Below are 22,159 nucleotides of genomic sequence, written 5' to 3' on the forward strand. Positions count from 1 at the left end.
TTAATGGTCACCTCCTGTGCTAGACCCTTCTTACATAAGAAGGTCTACACGCACTGTAAATGCCACCACAAAATACAAGTGGTTGTTTTTTTTTATATATACATAATACCCCAAACTGTTTCTTGTATATTTTTTTTCTATACTTTTTTTATAAATTTTATTGGACTTATCACTGCACTGTTTTTTGTTTCATTTGTCTATTGATGTGTGAATCATGAATGCTAGCTGGCTAAGCAGTTTGAGTTGGATATGCTATAGCAGCGCAGAAGGCTATTGCAGTACTGTATACTTCCTGTCCATCTCTAGCTTACCAGAGATGGTCACTATTTCTTGAACTGATGCTATGCAATATTTCAGAAGATGCCATGAATATCGCAAGAAGATAGAGATAGCCCTTAACAGTTGGGCAGTGGAAAGTAGTGTTGCAACCTCTAGAACTTTTTATTTATTGTTAAAGAAGCTTGTGCAGAATATGCTTCTTTTTCTTTTTTTTTTATATAAAATTGTACGTCTCTTTCAAAGCTTGATTAAAGCGGGAGTTCACCCATTTCTAAAAAAAATTTTTTTCTTCCCCTAGATTCCTGCTCGTTCGGTCTAGGGGAATCGGCTATTTGTATTAAAATAGGTGCAGTACTTACCCGTTTTCGAGCTGCATCTTCTTCCGTCGCTTCCGGGTATGGGTCTTCGGGAGCGGGCGTTCCTTCTTGATTGACATTCTTCCGAGAGGCTTCCGACGGTCGCATCCATCGCGTCACTCGTAGCCGAAAGAAGCCGAACGTCGGTGCGGCTCTATACTGCGCCTGCGCACGGACGTTCGGCTTCTTTCGGAAAATCGTGACGCGATGGATGCGACCGTCGGAAGCCTCTCGGAAACCTGTCAATCAAGAAGGAACGCCCATTCCCGAAGCCCATACCCGGAAGCGACGGAGAGGATGCGTCTCGTAAACGGGTAAGTACTGCACCTATTTTTAAATAAATAGCCGATTCCCCTAGTAAAAACGAGCATCCATCTAAGGGGGAAAAGTGCCCTCTAAGGGTGAACCCCCGCTTTAAGCACGTGTAGGAAAGGGATCTCTTTTTCACAGGGAGACATTTATTGAGCTGTATTTTCTCTACCAGCTATGGGATTGAGTTAACACAGATATAATTAAAATGCTTTGTTTACTTACACTAATTAATCAATTTTGTCAAAATTAAATGGGAATTATAGGACCAAATGTTTTTTCTGAAAAGCTATGATATAATGTCTCCATTAATATTTATAACAGCATATATTATAATGGACATTTAGGCAGCACACAGTGGTGTTAAGAAATACACAATGTTAAACCATATTAATTTCACTTCACCTGTTAATTCATTGTTTATACATGGGCACAACTGAAGAGATTTAATGGGTTTCATTCACTAATCTGGCATACAAACAATAATGTTCAGTGAGCTGTAAAAATGTAAGTGGAACTTTACTAAATAAATAAAAATATGAGAAAAGGCAGGATTTTTATTACAGACGAGACATACTTGGGGCAATTTACTAAAACTGGAGCATCCAGAATATGGTGCGGCGGTGCATGGTAGCCAGTCAGCGTCTAATCTTAGCTTGTTTAAGTAAGCTTTGACAATAAAACCTGGAAGCTGATTGGTTTCTTTGCAGAGCTGCACTAAATTGTGCATGCCTTTTCTGCATAAAGTATTGTTATCTGCTTGTGTGCAATGTAAACTGAGTTATGCATTCATGGGACTGATGTCATCCCAGCTTGGTCAATCAAAATGGCTGAAAATCAAAAGTCAGAATAAAACCTCCTGGAGATGTCAGTGGTCAGTGAGGGTGCTTGTTGTTAAACTAGTTAAGTGTATATGTGAACACTCTCCAATCCAATAAGGGTATTTACTTATACGCAGCTAGATCTGAAAATCCTTGGACAAAAGTAGTTCAGTCTGCAACATATATTTATTAATAGGGTTACATAACATTTCCAAATAGTACGCTAAATCTTATTTACACCACAATGTACAGTATAAGTATAGTGGGTTACTTGATAGTTACATCCCCCATCCACAAATGGCAATTTTTTTTCATTTAACCTCCCTGGCGGTATTCCTGAGTCTGGCTTGGGGTGGAATTTCAGTACTAATAACAGTAACGCCAAGCCATACTCGGGAACGCATTGCAGTATCCAGGCAGGGAGTTACATACCTTGTCCCCTGGATCCTGCGATGTCTCCCCGCTGTGTGAGCGAGCTGTCTCCTCGCTCGATTCACACAGTGCCCCGAGTGCCGCCGAGCTCCGTTCCCTGTGACGTTAGGACGCACGGGGGCGGAGATCAGCACCAAATTCAAAAAAGTAAATACACAGTACACATACAGTATACTGTATACAGTATACAGTATACTGTAAGATTACAGTACTGTATAAAATAATTGCACACCCCATTTGTCACTAGTGGTCTGTTCAGTGTCCTGCATGCACTTTTATATTATAAATACAGTTTTTTTTTCTGCCTGGAAACTGTAGATTGTCCATAGAAACCAAAAAGTGTCCCTTTATGTAGTAGTTTTAGACCAGCTAGAAAACAACGATAATAAATTCACTTGCAGAATTGAGAGATAGTGATTTGTGGGGAAATTCGTCATCAAACACTGAAAGTAATGACAGCGATAATTCTGCAACTGAGCAAATTGAAGTGTTTTTTGATTTGATTACATTATTGAATACTTTGTATTATTATTATTTGTTAGAATTATTTATAGAGTTCAAAAGTGCCTCTGAAGATATCCTGTCGGATGAAACATGTAAGGCTGACCTGACACATGTACGCTATACTCCATGGAACTTTCTATGTTTTTTGATGCCTGTTTACCCGTTATGTTTGTAAGTACATTACAATAAACTGCGTGTTGCTTTCACATACGGGCTTCACTATTGTGTTTCCTCTCTGCATTTTTTGTTTTCCCTTTTTGCTGATGAATGCAAAATATATCTTTGGATCTTTTGAGTTGTGGATGTCTTCCTACCCTTGATGTGGTTTGTGGATTATTACCTTCCGAGTGGAAGTGCGACTGCCATTGATCCCTGCATTATCTAACTCTACATGCCTATAATGATGTTTATCTGGTAAGCAGTTTGACTGCACAGGGTGTGGTGTGTTTCCATATCTGCACACTGAATTCTTGGTGGAGGTTCTTCGTTTTCAACACTTTGAACACTTTGAAGATTTTTTGTACTCATTTGGACACTGTTTTATTTCATTAATAATTTCTATAGTGCTGCACTTTTGAACTTTATTTTTACTTGTCTTATACACATATTGTGCTAGCAGCTTTTTTCCTTACATTTAAGTTAGCGCAGATATTTTCAAGTTTTTTTCACTTATAATTATTTATAGTTATTTATTATATTATAATTTATGATTTTGTGTTTCAAACTTTATCATACACGGGATGTCTACTAGACTCTTGCTTGGACAGATTTAAGTGAGTTATTTCTAAGAATTACAGGCTTTACAATATAAAACGCCAAATTTCCATGCAAAACAATTGTACCGCTTTCAGCACCAAAAATCGGAAAGAATCATACCGCCAGGGAGGTTAACCTGCTGGTTAAATGGAAAAAAAAGAATAATGTATGAGTTTTGCACCATACTTGTACTATATATATATTGCATCGGAAATATGCTTTGGTGTGTAACCGTAACTATCATCACTCCCATTGAGTTATTGTGTTCTGACAGTGGGGAGCCTTCCAGCAGATCAACTTCTGTACAACCAGCCAATGACAGCAGATCATGTGATGTAAACAGAAGATCGGTAATCTGAGAGCGTGAGGAGAAAAAAATCTGTTCACCGGCTTCTGTGAAAGGGACATCGGTCCTGAAGAGAAAGAAGTGTAGCCACCTCACCAGTGCTGCCTGCCAGTGCCACCTGCCAGTGCCCACCAGTGCATATCAGTGCCACCTGCCAGTGCCCACCCCACCAGTGCCACCTATCAATCCCCACCAGTGGTGCCAATAAGTGCCAGCTAGCAGTGCTCATCACTGCCATCCATCAGTGCCACCTATCAATGCCCTTCAGTGCCACCTATCAGTGCCTCCTCATCAGTGCCCACCAGTGCCTTATCAGTGCAGCCTATGGGTGCCCATCATATCGCACAGAGATCACATGCTATTTGCACTGCAGTGCGGTGTGAATCCTATCCTATGTCGGACATCGCACCAGTGAGAACCGGTCCTTACAGTCATAATTCTACCATTTTAAATTTACATCCTAATTTGTATATATAGCAAGATCTCAGATAGCATTACTGTAAACAACTTGGAATTAATGAAAGGGGTAAGGCCAAAGATACATTGCTTGCTATACCATGCATTTTGTGTCATTCACAATGTTACAAATTATAGAAGTACTAACTATAATTGAACTATAAGTGACTTCTAATTATTCATTTAAAACAATGGATTATTTAGACAACTAGTGATCAGCTCATACTGGTTTTTGTTTTAAAGTGTGCATTTTTAGTTAGAAATGTTGTTAATGATGATTATGCCATATGTTATAATATCATTGCAGATAAAGGGATGACTCATCTGGGATGACTCATCTTCATGCTGAGCATCTAATAATAGTCTTTTATCATTTGTATTTATATTATTTGTATTTTGGCTGTCATCCATGTTCCTCTTCCAAGAGACTGTGCATCTAGGTCTCAATGAATGAATAACTGCCGAATGAAAAGTGACATTACTGCAGAGTTTGAAGAATAACATGACACACTCTTTGGAAAAAATTTTAAAGAGATGGTACATTAAAAACAGATATCATTTATAATTATTAAAATGAATTAATTTCAAATTTATTAAAATGATGTTGTTTAAATTATCTTGTCTGTCCTGCTGTAAGTGTTCCTTCTTTTGAAAGGATAATCTTTAAAATGTTGTAATTATAATTTTCTATGACGTCACTCTTTAGAGTCTGCATAGAAGTCAAATGGATGAAAGCTTGTTGAGAAAAAGCTGCATAGGTATAATCAGAGAGCTTCTAATATTTATGTAACATAGAACAAGAAGCAACAAAAACATTTTCGAAAAAGTATTTTTAAGGTTGCTTGCTATTAATTACCTACTAGCCTGGCAAATTCTAAGAGCGAAATTAGTTTTTCTTTTGCTTAAGCTAATTTTGAATATTTTGGTAACTAAAACTGACATATAGACATCAGTAAACCTACTCTAGAAAAAGTTTCATTAGCTTATAATTGTGCTTACAAAGGTGTTGTTACTGTGGGATGACATGATTGAGCCAACTTCTCTAAACTTCTAACCTTGCTAGAAGATATAAATTGGGATAAAATCTTAGGAATCCTGGATAGCTTAACTCCAATGTAAAAATACATATACAAGCAAAGGAGAAGGCCTTCAAAAAATACAAGGCTGAGGGATCATCATCAGCATTCAGACTTTACAAAGAATGCAACAAAAAATGTAAGGGTGCAAATAGGGTGGCTAAGATAGAACACGAAAGACACATAGCGGAGGAGAGCAAAAAAAAAATCCCTGAAATTCTTTAAGTATATAAACAGTAAAAAAAGAGAGGACAGACCATATTGGCCCCATAAATAATGAGGAAGGAAATCCGGATACAAAGGATGGGAAAATGGCAAAGGTATTGGATTTATACTTCTCCTCAGTCTTCACGAGGGAAACGTGGGGCTTCAGTAACCAAAACTGCAGTGTCTATCCTCATGACACATCACAGGAAGCACCCTCATGGCTAACAGAGGACAGAATTAGAAATAGACTTGGAAAACGTAACATTAATAAGTCACCGGGACCAGAGGGCTTGCACCCGAGGGTCCTTAGAGAAATCAATAATTGCCAGACTGTTGTTCCTAATTTTTACTGACAGTCTACTGACTGGAATGGTACCAGCTGATTGGAGAAAAGCCAATGTAGCGCCAATATTTAAAAAAGGGCCAACATGCATCCATGGGAACACCAGTTAGCCTAACATCAATAGTATGCAAGTTCTTGGAGGGGATGATAAAGGACTATATACAATATTTTAGTAATGGAAATGGTATAATTAGCAGTAATCATCATGGAGTCCTTCTTGCCAAACCAATCTATTAACCTTCTATGAGGAGGCGAGCTATCTGCTATCTAGATAAAGGAAGGCCCATAGACGTGGTGGATCTGGATTTTGCAAAAGCATTTGACACAGTTCCCCATTAAAAATTTACTGTACAAAGTAAGGTCAGTTGGCATGGACCATAGGGTGAGTACATGGATTGAAAACTGGCTACAAGGGCGAGTTCAGAGGGTGATGATAAATGGGGAGTACTAGGAATGGTCCAATGTGGAAAGCACCTGAACGACCACAAGATACAGGGATATACAATGTCATACTGACATATAATCACACACATAGGTTGGACTTGTGTCTTTTTTCAATCTCACCTACTATGTAACTATGAATTCTGCTATGCAATGTTGACCCTTCCAGTCAGTTGCAAAGGTATATATCACTTCCAAAGATGTAGGTAGTGTCCACAAACAATTCTGGGTTTTACTGTTGTGATCCCTTGTAATATTCTGAAAAAGTGGGCATCTAATTTGTATATTGTATATTGTGTACAAGACTTCATTCCTAATGGGGAGTAATAAAACCAAGCTTTTCAAAAAAGAAAAGGGCTGCACTCCAATGCAATGTCATCAGGGTGCAGTCCTTTTCAATTTTGATACATAGGGGTTGATTTACCAAAGGCAAAAAGACTGGGCACTTTGCAAGTGCAGTTGCACTCTGCAAGTGCCATTTCTCCATAGCTTAGTAAGTTATGTAAAGCTTCACTTTATCAAAAATGCCCAATCTCATGCAAGAAGAAGTATTTACTAAGTCCTGAAGTAACTGCATTTGCAAAGTGCCCAGTCTATTTGCCTTTAGTAGATCGACGCCATGATCTACTGAGAAGGGATGTGCTCCTGAGTTACCTGCTACTGGAAAAAATATATTGCTATTACCTAACATCGGACATTGAAAAAATATTTCATTCTAAGTTTATCAGCATATTAACCACTTACGAACCGCCCGCCGTCAATATATGGCTAGCTACCATAACCCTGGTATCCTCTTTTGCAGCGGGTGGTCCTCTTTTAGATAAAAGTGGTCTCTGCGGCGGATTCACAGCAAGATCACTTTTATCAATGGAGGCGATCGCGTTCTTCTCCCTGTTAGGTATGGAGATGAGTGAGGTCCCCACCCATCTCCATACCATTGCAGGGCAGAAGCGACATCAAAACATCACTTCCACCCAATGCTTTTAAAGCAACATTTTCTTTTTTTTTTATTACAGTACATTTAATTTTTTTTTTTTATTGCAATTTAGTGTAAATAGGAGATCTGAGGTCTTATTGACCCCAGATCTCATACTTAAGAGGTTTTGTCGTGCTTTTTTTCTATTACAAGGGATATTTACATTCCTTGTAATAAGAATAAAAGTGACACATTTTTTTTTTATTCTAGCCAAAAACCTCCTCTGTAACTCAAAACATGCAAGTAGAATTTTTTAAATGACGCACACGGAAATTTTTAATGTTAAATGTTTGTCGCCATTCCACGAGTGGGCGCAACATCATATTTCACAATACAAACAAAAAATTGGGCTAACTTTACTGTTGTCCTATTTTTTTATTCAAATAAGTACATTTTTTTCGACCGCCTTTTTTTTCTCTAGGGTGTTAGAACCCCAAAACATTATATATATATTTTTTTCTAAGTAATTTTCGAGCAAACAAAAACTGATTTTAACAATGTGTATATAGTAATTGTGTGATTAAACTTACAAATCACACAATTACTATATACACATTGTTTTCATGTTCATTTAATTTAAAACAGCAGCTAGGAGATTACGTTTGTTTATCCTCCACAGCGCAGTGGTGGCAATCAGGGGGGCACATTTACTTAAAAACTGATTTTAACTTGTAAACAACAAGTTTGAAAAATAGGCCTGGTCTTAAAGTGGTTAAAGCCAGGCATCTTCAGCCATCTAATCACCAAGAAATGTTGATATCCTGTACATTACCCTATACACATGTGATCTGGTATTTGTTGATTCTGCAACTATAGTATGAAAATTGCAGAGCAGTGCACAAACTATAATTATATCAAATTCTGGTTCATGTAATTAAATACCCTTTTGTTTATATACTGGTCTCCATAACATTTTAAAAGTTAGTGGTTTGCTAATAATTAGTAACAGATATGCAATGTTTGTTCAAGTGTACAAGGAAGAAGATCAGAAAGAGGACTAGGATAGGGGACATTTGCCTCTTGGACCAATACATATAGTCTATTATATCTTGGACTGGTGGTCCGGAATGAAGACACTTTACCACTCAGATCTTAATTGGACCTACAATCAGTGACAAGTTATTTAGAACAATACTTTGTGTGTGCTGCACTCTTTAGTCCACAGGAAACAGTCCCTACCATGAAAAAAAAAAACAGCTGGCTGTGTTTCTCTCCCAGGCCAAATGTTCCTTGTCCTTTCTTAAAATGTGGGATCAGTCAGTCCAGAGTGTAGGTTTTGTTAAGTATTTTAGTTATTTAAGCTGGTTTTGGAAAATACTAGTCGGCAGCAGTAGGAAGGATTAAAAAGACAAAGGTGTAGCACCTTGTGGTTAGAGCAGTTGTACTGTGTAGCGAGTCTTTGGGGGCCATGCATACATAACTGTGTTTACTTTTTAAGTAGAGTCTACACATATGGAATCAGTGTATCAGTCTTCTAGCATAATAGTCATAATTCTTAATATTCTAACTACTTCATGACTTATTGTGGTGATACAAAAAAAGTATAGTGCCACAGTTGTACGTAGGGGTGAAATTCCATCCAATACAAAGCATGAAATCACTTGCATTTTCTTTGGATGGGTCTATGACAGTTGCTGATGAGCCTCGAGTCCAATGAGGTCCACTAGGATTTGCCTTGTTCTCAAAGTGTAGTGCAAAATTACAAAAATAAAATGATTCTGAAGCTCTCCTGTGTAGAAGAGTCAGAGTAAAGAACTGGTATTTTGTTTTATCAAATTTTTAATCTAGAGAAAAATGTCATATGTCTAGATGACAGGTAGAAGCAGAAACAGAACATTTGCTATATTGTACAGTAGATTTTGAACATGTGTAAAAGTCAGAGAGTAAAAGCAGACACACTTTTCTTGGTTGACACTTAACCTTCATAAACTGTTACAGTCTCGAAGGATGATAGAAAGATATGTGTGTTATTTATAGCTTAAGAATTATTACAATTTGCCAATAAATGTTTTTCTCCTTTTATCCCCACATAACCCTTTAAATGCTACAGGCAGAAAAAGAAGATATAGAAAATGTACTGCACATTGCACTATTACTCTTTTAGACCCTCTTCTGTTATTTAGCCAGTGAATGTTAGCATGACTGCATCTCACCTACTTGGAGGATTTACTGTACTAAAGGCAAATAGGATGTACACCTTGCAAAGGAATTTTTACTTTGCAGGGGAATTTCCCCCTAATTTAGTGGGTGTTTACTTTGCAAAGAATACCCAAATGCGTGCAAGAAAAAAACTGTATATTTGCTTACAAAAAGACTGTTTTGTGAATGTGTGTGAATATGTGGTGAATGTGGTGACATTTCATATGACTGAATTATGGAAGCCAGCAGAGCCGATTTCCTTGCAAAGTAAAAACTACTATTTGCTTTTAATAAATCTACCCCACTATGCACTTAAATCTTTTCACTGCCAAGGATGTAATGCTTTGCAGCTAGCCAGCTCAATACGTTTAACTCCTGTGTATTCTCCTCTGCTTTAAGCTCAGGTTGCTTCAGGGACCACAAAATTATTACAGAAGTGTCCCCCAGACTCTCGATTAAATGAATAGCTGACAAGCTGCTGCTCGCAGCTAGTGACTTGCAAGGTGAACATGCTGTGCTCCCTTAGTCAACCCTAATATAAACTTAGATACTTACAGGATTTTACATTTGCAATTTTTCAGTGCTCGTGCTATCTACTTAGAAAGATAGACTATCTATCTATCTATCTATCTATCTATCTATCTATCTATCTATCTATCTATCTATCTATCTATCTATCTATCTATGAAAGTCAGTTCACTTTCTGCCTGACATGTTCAGATATTATATGGTCCTCATGTTTCCACATCCTGTACTATTACTTTTACCTACAGGTAAGCCTAGATTAAGGCTTACTTGTAGGTGCTGGAAATATTTCCTTAACCTCCACGGTTGGAGATTTTTACCACAGAGCATGTGCCATCGACAACGGCGCAGGCACACTTTAGAAACGGCGATCACTCCATTTCTAAAGGAGGTCATGCCGTGACTGGCGGCTCCAGCGATCATGCGCGGGAGTGACAACATCGCAGCTCCGGCCAATTACAGCACCAGAGCCGCGATACCCGGAAGTAACCCCCGGACGACATGTCGCCGGCAATGCAAACTAGCTCAGTATGCCTTTGTCTTGCAGGTGTTATTTTTTTTTTCAAAAGTGGGTTTACAACCACTTTAAGCTTTTAGTTAGATAGTTGTATCCTTAAGAGAACAAGGTACCTTACTTAACCTCCCTGGCGGTATGATTCTGTCTGGAATTACGTACCAAAAGCGGTACAATTATTTGCAAGGAAATTTGGCATTTAATACTGTAGGCCTGTAATTCTTAGGAATAACTCACTTAAATCTGACCAAACAAGAGACTAGTAGGCATCCCGGGTATGACATTTTTTTTAAAAACAAAATTATAAATTATAATATAATAAATAATTACAAATAATTATAACAAATAATAATATAATTCTAATAAAAATTATTCAATAATGTAATCAAATCAAAATCACTGAAATTTTCTCAGTTGCAAAATTGTCGCTGTCATCATTTTTTTTTTTATGACAAATTTCCCCACAAATCGCTATCGCACAATTCTGCAAGCGATTATAATTTATTATTGCTGTTTTCTAGCTGATCTAAAACCATTTTTGACATAAAGGGACACTTTTGGTTGCTATGGACAATCTACAGTTTGCAGGCAGAAAAAAAGAAAAAATTATATAAAATGACATGTAGGGCACTGGGCAGACCACTAGGGACAAGGGGGGTGTGTTTTTTTTACATACAGTACTGTAATCTATAAGATTACAGTATACTGTATGTATAGTGTTTGTTTACTTTTTTGAATTTGGCGCCGATCTCCGCTCCCGTGCGTCGTAACATTGCAGGGAACGGAGATCGGCGGCACAGGAGGACGCTGTGTGAATCGAGCGAGGTCCCGCTCGCTCACACAGCGCGGTGACATCGCTGGATCCAGGAGAAGGTAAGCCAGCGCACGCTGCAGGCTCTGCATATCTACCCCGAGCGTGACTCGGGGTTACCGATTATAGCAGAAAAAACCTACCCCGAGTCACGCTCGGGAATACCGCCAGGGGGGTTAATGGGACAAATGATGCTACTGTGGATAATAAACATGAGGGTGTGTGAAAGCAGTCTTAACCACTTCCCGCCAGGTCAACGGCATATTGACGTCCGAGAAGTGGTTGTGTTATCCTGACTGGACGTCTATTGATGTCCAGCAGTATAACACCTGCCGCGCGCCTGTGAGGGCGTGCATCGCGGCGATCGGTGGTGCGGTGTGTCAGTCTGACACACTGCAACAATGATCTTGGTAAAGAGCCTCCGGCGGAGGCTTTTTACCGCTTGATCAACCGTGTCCAATCACAGCTGATCATGATGTAAACAGAAAGAGCCGTTGATCGGCTTTTCTTCACTCGCGTATGACAGACGCGAGTAGAGGAGAGCCGATCGACGGCTCTCCTGACGGGGGGGGGTTTGCGCTGATTGTTTATCAGTGCAGCCCCCCCTCGAATGCCTACACTGGACCACCAGGATGCTGCCCAGGACCACCAGGGAAGCACCTAACATGTGGATGGCCAGGTCCCAAGTCCCCCATGGACATCCACATGTACAAATGTATCCATAATGTATGCATAACATATGCCACAAATGGGCACTGACTGGCACCATCATGGCACAAACAAAATCAGTGCCACCCACCAGTGTCCACCAGTGCCACCTATCAGTGCCCATCCATGTCCATCTGTGCCAATCAGTGCCCACCTATCAGTGCCGTCCGTGCCACATATCAGTGCCACCCATAAGTACCCATCAGTGCCGCCTATGAGTGCCCATAAGTGCCAGCTATGAGTGCCCATCAGTGCCGCCTATAAGTATCTATCAGTGCTGCATACCAGTGCCACCTATCAGTGCCCATCAGTGCCGCCTATCAGTGCCCATCATCAGTGCCATCAGTGCCACCTCATCGGAGCCCATCAGTGCCGCCTTATCAGTGCCCGTCAGTGCAGCCATATCAGTGCCTGTCATTGAAGAGGAAAGGGACTTATTTACAAAAAAAAATTACAGAAACATAGAAAAACATTGTTTTTTTTCAAAATTTTCACTTCTATTTGTGGGAACAAAATAAATAAAATAAATGAAATGTTGGGTACAGTGTAGCATGACCGCACAATTGTCATTCAAATTGCGACAGCACTGAAAGCTGAAAATTGTCTTGGGCAGGAAGGTGCCTGGTATTGAAGTGGTTAAAGAGGAACTTCACCCAAAAGGGGAAGTTCCTCTTTAGGTCCCCCTCCTTTCTTTACCACTTTTGTCATTTTTTTGGAGGGGGAGTGGGTACCTAGTTTTGACAGACAATTCAAACAGAAGTTCACCTCTGACCCCCGTAGCCTTTTGAAACACATCACAGGTCCCAGAAACCTGTGTAACCTTTCACAAAGCACAGCATTATTCTTGCATGCGTAGTGGGCAGCCAGCTGTGAATTCGCAAGCAGCACAGCCAGCTGCCCACAGTTAGGATGCCTTTGCCGGGAACAAAAAATCAAGTTAAGAACTAGCCAGGATAAAGATAGCGCTGGATCCCTAGACAAGTAAGGGTCCTGTTATTAAAAGTCAGCAGCTACAGGATTTATATCTGCTGACTTTTTTTTCTAGAATGAAAAACCTCTTTAACCCTCCTGGCGGTATTCCCGAGTGTGGCTCGGGGACTAAATTTCAGTACTATTAGCGTTAACCCTGAGCCACATTCAGGATTGCATAGCAGAATCCTGGTCCAGGTAATTTACCTTGTCCCCAGGATCCTGTGATGTCCCCCCGCTGTGTCCTCCGCCAGATCCTTAGTCCGAAGCTCTGTGTGCCGGGCTCCGTTCCCTGCGAGTGTCCCAACGCATGGGGCAGTGCTCGGCGGCAAATTCAAAAAGTACAAAAAACATAACACATACAGTACACTGTAAGCTGACAGATTACATTACTGTATCAAATCATTTTATCTCCGTTTTGTCCCTAGTGCTTTATCCAATGCCCTACATGCACTTTTATATTATATATACAGTTTTTTCTGCCTGGAAACTTGAGAATTTCATGGCAATCAAAAAGTGTCCCTTCAAAAGTGATTTTAGCCCAGCTAGAAAACAGTGATAATAAATTAGAACACTTGCAGAATTGAGCAATAGTGATTTGTGGGGAAGTTCATTTTATTATTATATTATTATTTTTTATAATTATAATTTATGATTTTGTGTTTCAAACTACCATACCCGTGATATCTACTAGACTCTTGTTTGGACATATTTAAGTGTGATATTACCAAGAATTACATGCCTACAATATAAAATGCCAAATTTCTATGCAAAACAATGTACCGCTTTAACCACTTAAGACCCGGACCATTATGCAGGTAAAGGACCTGGCCAGTTTTTGCGATTTGGCACTGCGTCAATTTAACTGACAGTTGCGCGGTCATGCGATGTGGCTCAGAAACAAAATTGGCGCATTTTTTCCCCACAAATAGAGCTTTCTTTTGGTGGTATTTGATCACCTCTGCGGTTTTTATTTTTTGCGCTATAAACAAAAATAGAGTGACAATTTTGAAAAAAAATATCAATATTTTTTACTTTTTGCTATAATAAAATGTTTCTCAGTTTAGGCTGATATGTATTCTTGTACATATTTTTGGTAAAAAAAAAATCGCAATAAGCGTTTATCGATTGGTTTGCACAAAATGTATAGCGTTTATAGGGGATAGTTTTATTGCATTTTTATTAATATTTTTTTTTACTACCAATGGCGACGATCAGCGATTTTTTTTCGCGACTGCGGCATTATGGCAGACACATCGGACAATTTTGACACATTTTTGGGACCATTGTCATTTTCACCGCAAAAAATGCTATACAAATGCTGAAGGGGTTAAGTGTGACCTCACATGTGTTTCTAACTAAAGGGAGGCGGGGCTGGACGTGTGACGTCATTGATCGCCTTTCCCTATATCAGGGAACAGACGATCAATGACAGCGCCACTGTGAAGAACGGGGAAGGTGTGTTTACACACACCTCTCCCCGTTCTTCAGCCCCTGTGACTGATCGCGGGACTCCGGCGGTGATCAGGTCCGCGGGTCTCGCGGCCGTGGTCACGGAGCTTCGGACCGGGTCGTGGGTGCGACCCACAGCTGGGCACAAGCACGTACCTGTAAGTCCTCTTGCCATTCTGCCAACGTATATGTGCAGGAGGCGGTCCTTAAGTGGTTAAGATTCAAAAATCGGACAATAATACTGAAAAAGAGGTTACTGTATCACTGTATCACGACTCTAAGGCCCCGTACACACGTCCGAGGAACTCGACGGGCAAAACTCATCGTTTTGCTCGTCGAGTTCTGTGTGAAGCCGCCGAGGATCTCGGCGAGCCAACTTTCCTCATTGAACAACGAGGAAATAGAGAACATGTTCTCTATTTGGCTCGACGAGGAACTCGTCGGCTTCCTCGGCCGAAAGTGTACACATGGCCGGGTTTCTGGGCAGAATTCGGCTCCGATCGAGTTTCTGGCTGAATTCTGCCGAGAAACTCGGTCGTGTGTATGGGGCCTTAAGCCCCATACACACTATCAGTTTTCCTGTCAGTTTTCTCTTCAGGTTTACCAAAACCATGTAGTGCAAGGGCCTGCCTGATTGCATACAAATTGAAACTCTTGAGGTTTGACCTTATATTAGATGGTTTTGGTAAACCTGAAGAGAAAACCGTCAGGAAAACTGATAGTGTGTATGGGGCTTTACACGTTCCCATATCCTAGTTCAGGATAACTTTTACCTTGAGTTGTGCTTTTTTCAGGTATAAAGTCTCACTATATCATTTTAAGACCTTAAAGAGCTCAACGTAACCTCACTTATGTTGGGAACAAGCCTTCCCCTCTGGGCAATCAATGTACATTTCAGGGATTTCAAAAAAATGTTTTTGCTGAGCTCTACCTGTTTCTGCTTTGAAGAAAAAGCATTTTTTTGTCTGCAGAATTAATCTGAATGGTAGTTTTGCAGGCAATGCTTAAAATCTGACGTGTTTTGTACAGACTTCAGGGAAATCAGTGAGTCAAACACACAAGTAAGACATTACATTTCTGGGGGTGCTCTATACATCAATGGTGTACGGAACACTTCCAGGTTGCCATATTGCTTTGAATTTTACAGAACATTGCAGCAACTGCAGGCTGAAAAGGAATAGTATTTTTTTTATAACTGACATAAAGGAATACAAATTTACATGACCTGGAAAACTATATAATTATATTCTGTACTGGCATCTTTGGTGATTCAACCGTAACATGTTTATCTGAAATAGTGTAATCCTTTTGCAAACTGCAATTCAGACACACATCTGTTATTTTCCTTACACAGCAGAAATAGAATAAAGTACATTTTGCGCTAGAATTCATGGCTTACTGGTATGTTAAAAAAAACACAGCCTTCAGTGCAACTGTTGAAATTAAATGTTCAATTATGTTGAAAATAGCCTTTTCAAGCTGTATTACTCTATGGAATAGGCTATTTTCATGTTTCTCCAATTTAATCTGAATATCCTTAATGTACTTTTTATTGACATTTGCAAAGTAGCAGTTTATTATCACTGTGGAGGTACTTAAAATGCAATATGAAATACAGCTGAATACATCCAAACATTTAATTTTATTTTATATGTATATGTACCACCTCAAGTCCAGACATTTTCACCCCCTTCCTGTCCAGACCAGTTTTCAGCGCCGTCACAATTTGAATGACAGTTACTGAGACACTATTATGCAATACTGTACATTTTTATCATTATTTGCGACCAATAGAGCTTTCTTGTGGTGTTTTTTTTAATCACCACTGGGTTTTAAATGTTGTGCGATAGAAAATGGAAAAATATGGAACATTTAGAAAAAAAAAAATCCTTAGTTTCTGTAATAAAGTTTTGCAAACAATCTTGTACCAAATCAACCAAATCAGTGTATAATATTGTGTCTGTGTAAAAGTTAAAGAGTCTACAAACTATGGATTATGTATGTGTATATATACGTACTGTATATATAAACATATATGTATACATTTTTTGAAAATGTATCAATCCTGATGTACTGACTACCTATCTCATTTCTTGAGGTCCTAAATTGCCAGGGGTAGTACAAATACCTTGTAAATTACCCCTTTGAAAAGAAAATTATATATATATATTTTTTTTTACACAAAGTTGTCAATTAAGATATTTCTAACACATAATAGGCACACTCAGGCCTCGTACACATGACCGAGAAACTCGACAGAATCCATCCTGAAACTTGATGGGAGAGCTTTCTTGCCGAGGAAAACGGTTGTGTGTACGTTTTTCATTGAGGAAACTGTCGAGGAACTCGATGAGGAAAAAAGAGAACAAGTTCTCTTTTTCCTCGACGGGAGTCTCAATTTCCTCGTCGTGTTCCTCGTCGGGCTGGTTTTCGACGAGAAACACGATCGTGTGTATGCTAAGAAACCCGCGCATGCTCAGAATAAAGTGTGAGACGGGAGTAAAAGTAGCATTTGTAATGGAGATAGCACATTCGTCACGCTGTAACAGACTGAAAAGTGCAAATCGTCTCTTACCAAACTTTTACTTAACACGCAGTAACATGAGATTAGCAAAAGCAGCCCCATGGGTTGTGCCAGTGGAATCGAACTTCCCCTGCCATTGTATGTGTTGTATGTCACCGCGTTTGAGAACAAGGAGATTTTGTCTTGACGTGTGTATGCAAAACAAGCTTGTCGAGTTCCTCGACAAGCCTAACAAGGAACTTGTCGAGGAAAACGATGTGTCTTTTCCGACGAGTTCCTCGGTCGTGTGTACGAGGCCTTAGAATAAAACACCCCAAGGTATTTTTAAGAGGCCTAGTGAATCTTTTGAAGACTTTTGCCACACATTTTTGGAAAATGCAGAAAGAAAAGGATTTTTTTTTTTTTTTTACAGAAAATTATCAATTTAATAGGATACTTTTTACCCCCATCATAAGCATACTTGAAATTACACCCCAAAACACATTCTACTACTCTTTGAAAGTATGGCAATAACACATGTGTGGAACTTTCCACAACCTAGCCACATACACATAGAGGGGACCAAAATCCAAGTAGCACCTTTAAGTGTTCAAGGGGTAAAATTTACACATCTAATGTCCCGACTACCTATCACATTTTTGGAGACCCTGGAACACCAGGATAGTAGAAACACCCACAAAAGACCAAATTTCGGAGGATAAACACCCTAATGTATTTTTAAGAGGCATGGTGAGTCTTTTAACCACTTCAATACCAGGAACTTATGCACCTTCCTGCCCAAGCCAATTTTCAGCTTTCAGCTCTGTCGCACATTGAATGACAATTGCGCAGTCATACTACACTGTACCCAAACAATTTTTTATAATTTTGTTCCCACAAATAGAGCTTTCTTTTGGTGGTATTTGATCACCTCTGCGATTTTTTTTTCGTGGAACAACAACTTAATTTTTTTGTAAATAAGTAAGTTTTCTTTTTCAATTATGGGCACTGATATGGCGGCACTGATGGGCGCCGATGAGGTGGCACTGATGGGCACCGATAGGGTGGCACTGATGGGCACTGATAGGCGGCACTGATGGGCCCTGATTTGGGATAAAATACACTTTTTGGACGTAAAAAATAAGACAACAGTAAAGTTGGCACAGTGAAGAGGTGATACCGCTCTGAAAAAGCTACTATTCCCTTGAGTGACTCCCGCCCTACTGAGTCCGACAGGTGCTGGCTCTACACAAATGCATGGGATTGGAATGAAATCCTAAACTGCCACATTCCGTTAAACGACATCTGTATTGGATAAAATCAAATCACAACATGATCCAAAAACAGTGCAGTCAAAAATAGAAAGTGAACACTAGGACAAAAAAATGGCTAACATGTTTCACATCGTGAGATGCTTACTCCTAGCTATGAGTAAGCATCTCATGATGTTAAACATGTTAGCCATTTGATTTTATCCAATAAAGATGTTGTTTAATGGAGTGCGGCAGACCAGGATTTCTTTCCAATCCCAGTAAAGTTGGCACAATTTGTTTAAATATTGTGAAAGATAATGTTACACTGAGTAAATTGATACCAAACCTGTCATGCTTCAAAAGCCCCCGCTCGTGAAATGGCGAAACTGATACCCTTAAAAGAGAATTATGATTAGAATTATTGCTCTCACTCTATCGATCATGGCGATACCTCATATGTGTGATTTAAACACCATTTTAACTCCCGTCCCTGATAAAAGTGATCGTGCGGTGAATCCGCCACTGAGACCACTTTTATCTGAAAGAGGACCGCCGGCCGTTTTAAAAAATACCGGGGTTATGGCTGCTAGCTGCTGCCATGACAATGGTATTTAGAGTCAAATTAGCGATGTATAACGACGACATTGTTTTTCTTTTCTAATAACAAACATGTCCTACTTATCTTCTCTGTGCCAATGGATCCTACTGCTGCCAAAATCCAATCAGGAGCACGAGTCCCCAGAGAGACAAGGCTTTCATGGACATCAGTGGATCGAGACGGAACTCAGGTAAGTATTGGGGGTGTTTTTTTACCTTTATGCATAACATGCATGAAGGTAAAAAACCTTATGCCTTTACAACCACTTTAAGTAGGCGGCGGCCGGCTCCTTAGCAACCAGTTATTAGTTGGCTCTTACTGACAAATACCGCAAGTAAAACCCTGAGGACCCTTTTTTTTTTGTAAATTTGACTTTTTTTAACCGCATTCGATAATTTATGCAAATGAGTGATGTGACCATGTTATAGCATGTGGTAAAAGTTAGTGAATTGACCCGAATTTGACAGATATAACCATGATTAGGGACAATATGAATGGTGTGGCTGTGATCAGAGACCAATGTACAAATGTAGGTGCCGCTCAGGCTCCAGAGGATTCTAGTCCATCTCCAACTGCTGGGAGTGCCGGCTTGTACTGCCTGGCTGCATCAGTACATTGGCTATGTGAGAGGCAGTTAAATAGGTTACTTATTGTCTATCTACAGTTAAACACTTTTTATGTTTTGAATACAGTGGTGAGTGGTTAAAACGACTGTCATGTTTTTACTGCTGTCTGTGACCTAGTTATGGAAATCCACTCTCTATGTATTTGTGCTGGTGACTACTGCTGCCAGAATTAAAAAGGAAGATCCAGAATTTTGAGTTGTCGTCAGCAACAGAGCTGAAATATTTTAATGGGCATACTTCCCATGACAACTGATGGCATTTTCCTCACTTTGGATGGTCTTACTTTCACTTCCTGTTGTGGCTACAGGACAGAAGGGAAGAGAAATCTTTTGATTGGAAAAAAATGGCAAAAACTATTTTTATATATACTTTAAGCCAGCTGTTTTTTTTCCTACAATTACCATATATTTAAAATCTGTATAGTAATATAAATATGGTAAATTGAAAAAGCGAAAATCAGAGAGAAACAATAAAATGTACATCTGGACATATGTGATTCCAAATGGTCTTTATACTAAAAGTACTATTTGTATATCAGATGCTTTTGAAGATCAATAAAAGTTCATGAACCAGTACTTAACTATCATAGACATTTTGGGATTTCAAAATAGAGTCAAATAGAGTCAAACTTTAATTACATTTTTCAATTAACTGTTGCTGACTAATGGCAAAGTCCTGAAGGGTTGATTTACTAAAGCTGGAGAGTGTAAACTGTGGTGCAGCTGTGCATGGTAGCTCATCAGCTTCTAATGTCAGCTTGTTCGATTATACTTTGACCAAAAAAAGGGGGAAGCTGATTGGTTTCTGTGCAGAGCTGCACCAAATATTGCACTCTCCAGTTTTAGTAAATCAACCCCTGAGTGTCTATAAATGCACATTGAGGGGTCTATTAAAAATGCTTGTGCTCTTTCATGAAAAGATTTAATACAAGTAAGTATTACATCATTTAGTGTGTGTTTTGTGTACCTATCTGAATCTTCCTGTGTCTCTGGGTCCCTCCACTTTTCCATGTACACCGACCACTACAAGACTTGACCCCAATGATCTTTTGATACATTTATGATAGCTTGTCATAACGCCAATTTTCTGCTCTTTCAACAGTATGTTTTGGAACTAGTGGAAATTTTGATTTAGGCATACCTACAATTCTTACTTAACTCTCCAGGCTTAACTATAAATCCTATGATCTGAAAAATGTATAAAACAACCTCTAAAAAGGTATCAGTCATAAATAATACAGATGAATTTCACCATTCTCTGACTCTAAGACCATTTACTGAATTAAGGCAGGGAAGTCAATTATGCTACTACTTAATAGATTAAGCTTTAATGTCCTCGTAGTCCGAGAATAACACCTCTTATCTTCAATCTTTCACATATGAAAACCATACATGGGAGCTGTTTCGTCAGCCAAACAACTCTGAGGCCTCGTACACACGACCGAGATTCTCGTCGTAAAAGAAACGTCGTTTTCCTCAACGAGGTTCTTGTCAGGCTTGACGAGAATCTTGTCAAGCTTTCCTTGCATACACACTGTCAAGACAAAATCTTGTCGTTCTCAAACGCGGTGACGTACAACACGTACGACGGCACTATAAAGGGGAAGTTCAATTCCCTTGGGGCTGCTTTTGCTAATCTCATGTTATTGCGTGTTAAGTAAAAGATTGGTGAGAGACGATTCACGCTTTTCAGTCTGTTACAGCGTGACAAATGTGATATCTCCATTACGAAAGTTACTTTTACCGAAGGTGCGCTCCTATCTCACACTTTATTCTGAGCATGTGCGGGTTTCTAAGCATACACACGAACATGTTTCTCATCGTAAACCAACCCGACGAGAAACACGATGAGGAAATTGAGACTCCCGAAGGAGAAAAAAGAGAGCATGTTCTCTTTTTTTCTCATCGAGTTCCACGACAGTTTTCTCGACGAAAAACATACACACGACCGTTTTTCTCTGCAAAAATGCTCTGCCAGCATTTTTCTTGATGGATTTTGCCAAGGAAAACGGTTGTGTGTACAAGGCCTCATTTATGTTCTTCAAGCCATACTGTACAACTAAGAGCATGACACCAGTTTCAGTCAGAAATACAGTAGTGGCATCCCTACACCCTCAGCCTTCTGACTGGAGAGAACAGCAGTCAACTAAAGTGGTAATCTCTCAGCTCACTCTGCTCTCTCCTCCTTTTAGCATGTTTATTTTCAGTACATTTTCATGCAGTGTTCCTGACCGACACTCAGTGCTGCCTCTCTCTATCCCAGTCTGAGTGCTAGTATACAGGGAAAGGCTGTCACCAAGTCAAATTCAGGTACTTACATTAGCTGCATTTAAAAAAAAAACACATTCAATGATTTCATTTAATGAATAAAGAGCTGCATGTATTTGTATCTTGTATAGCCTCCTAGATGTCAGCTTTGTTGTAAGGATGGTATGAGCTAAAAAATATTTTTCTGTAAACAACAGTAATTTGCTTCTAACACCTACAACAGCATTTCAACAATGCTAGATCACCTAAGTGATAGTTCAGCCCACAAGTGAATGTTAAAGCACCACTGTGTCCAGGGGCTGTGTGTAGGCAGCAACAAAGTTATCCCCACATATACAATGTCTTCATACAGGGTGCGTTCAGGGACCTGCACCCACACTCAGTCATTAGAACACAGCAGTGTGTCTGTGCAGCCATGTGTCCCAATAGAAATTAATGGAATGTCGGCACTGGGATGCACACAACACCTGTGCATTCCCAGACCTATTGGGC

General features: G+C 39.5%; 1 protein-coding gene across 5 annotated transcripts in view; it reads right to left on the minus strand.

The window, feature by feature from the left end:
- The window catches only part of SYT1 (synaptotagmin 1), a 738,111-nt gene that overhangs the window by 135,935 nt on the left and 580,017 nt on the right, over window positions 1-22,159 (minus strand). The gene's annotated exons all lie outside the window — the stretch shown is intronic.

Source organism: Rana temporaria, chromosome 3 (assembly GCF_905171775.1).
Source record: "Rana temporaria chromosome 3, aRanTem1.1, whole genome shotgun sequence".
NCBI classification, from domain to species: domain Eukaryota; kingdom Metazoa; phylum Chordata; class Amphibia; order Anura; family Ranidae; genus Rana; species Rana temporaria.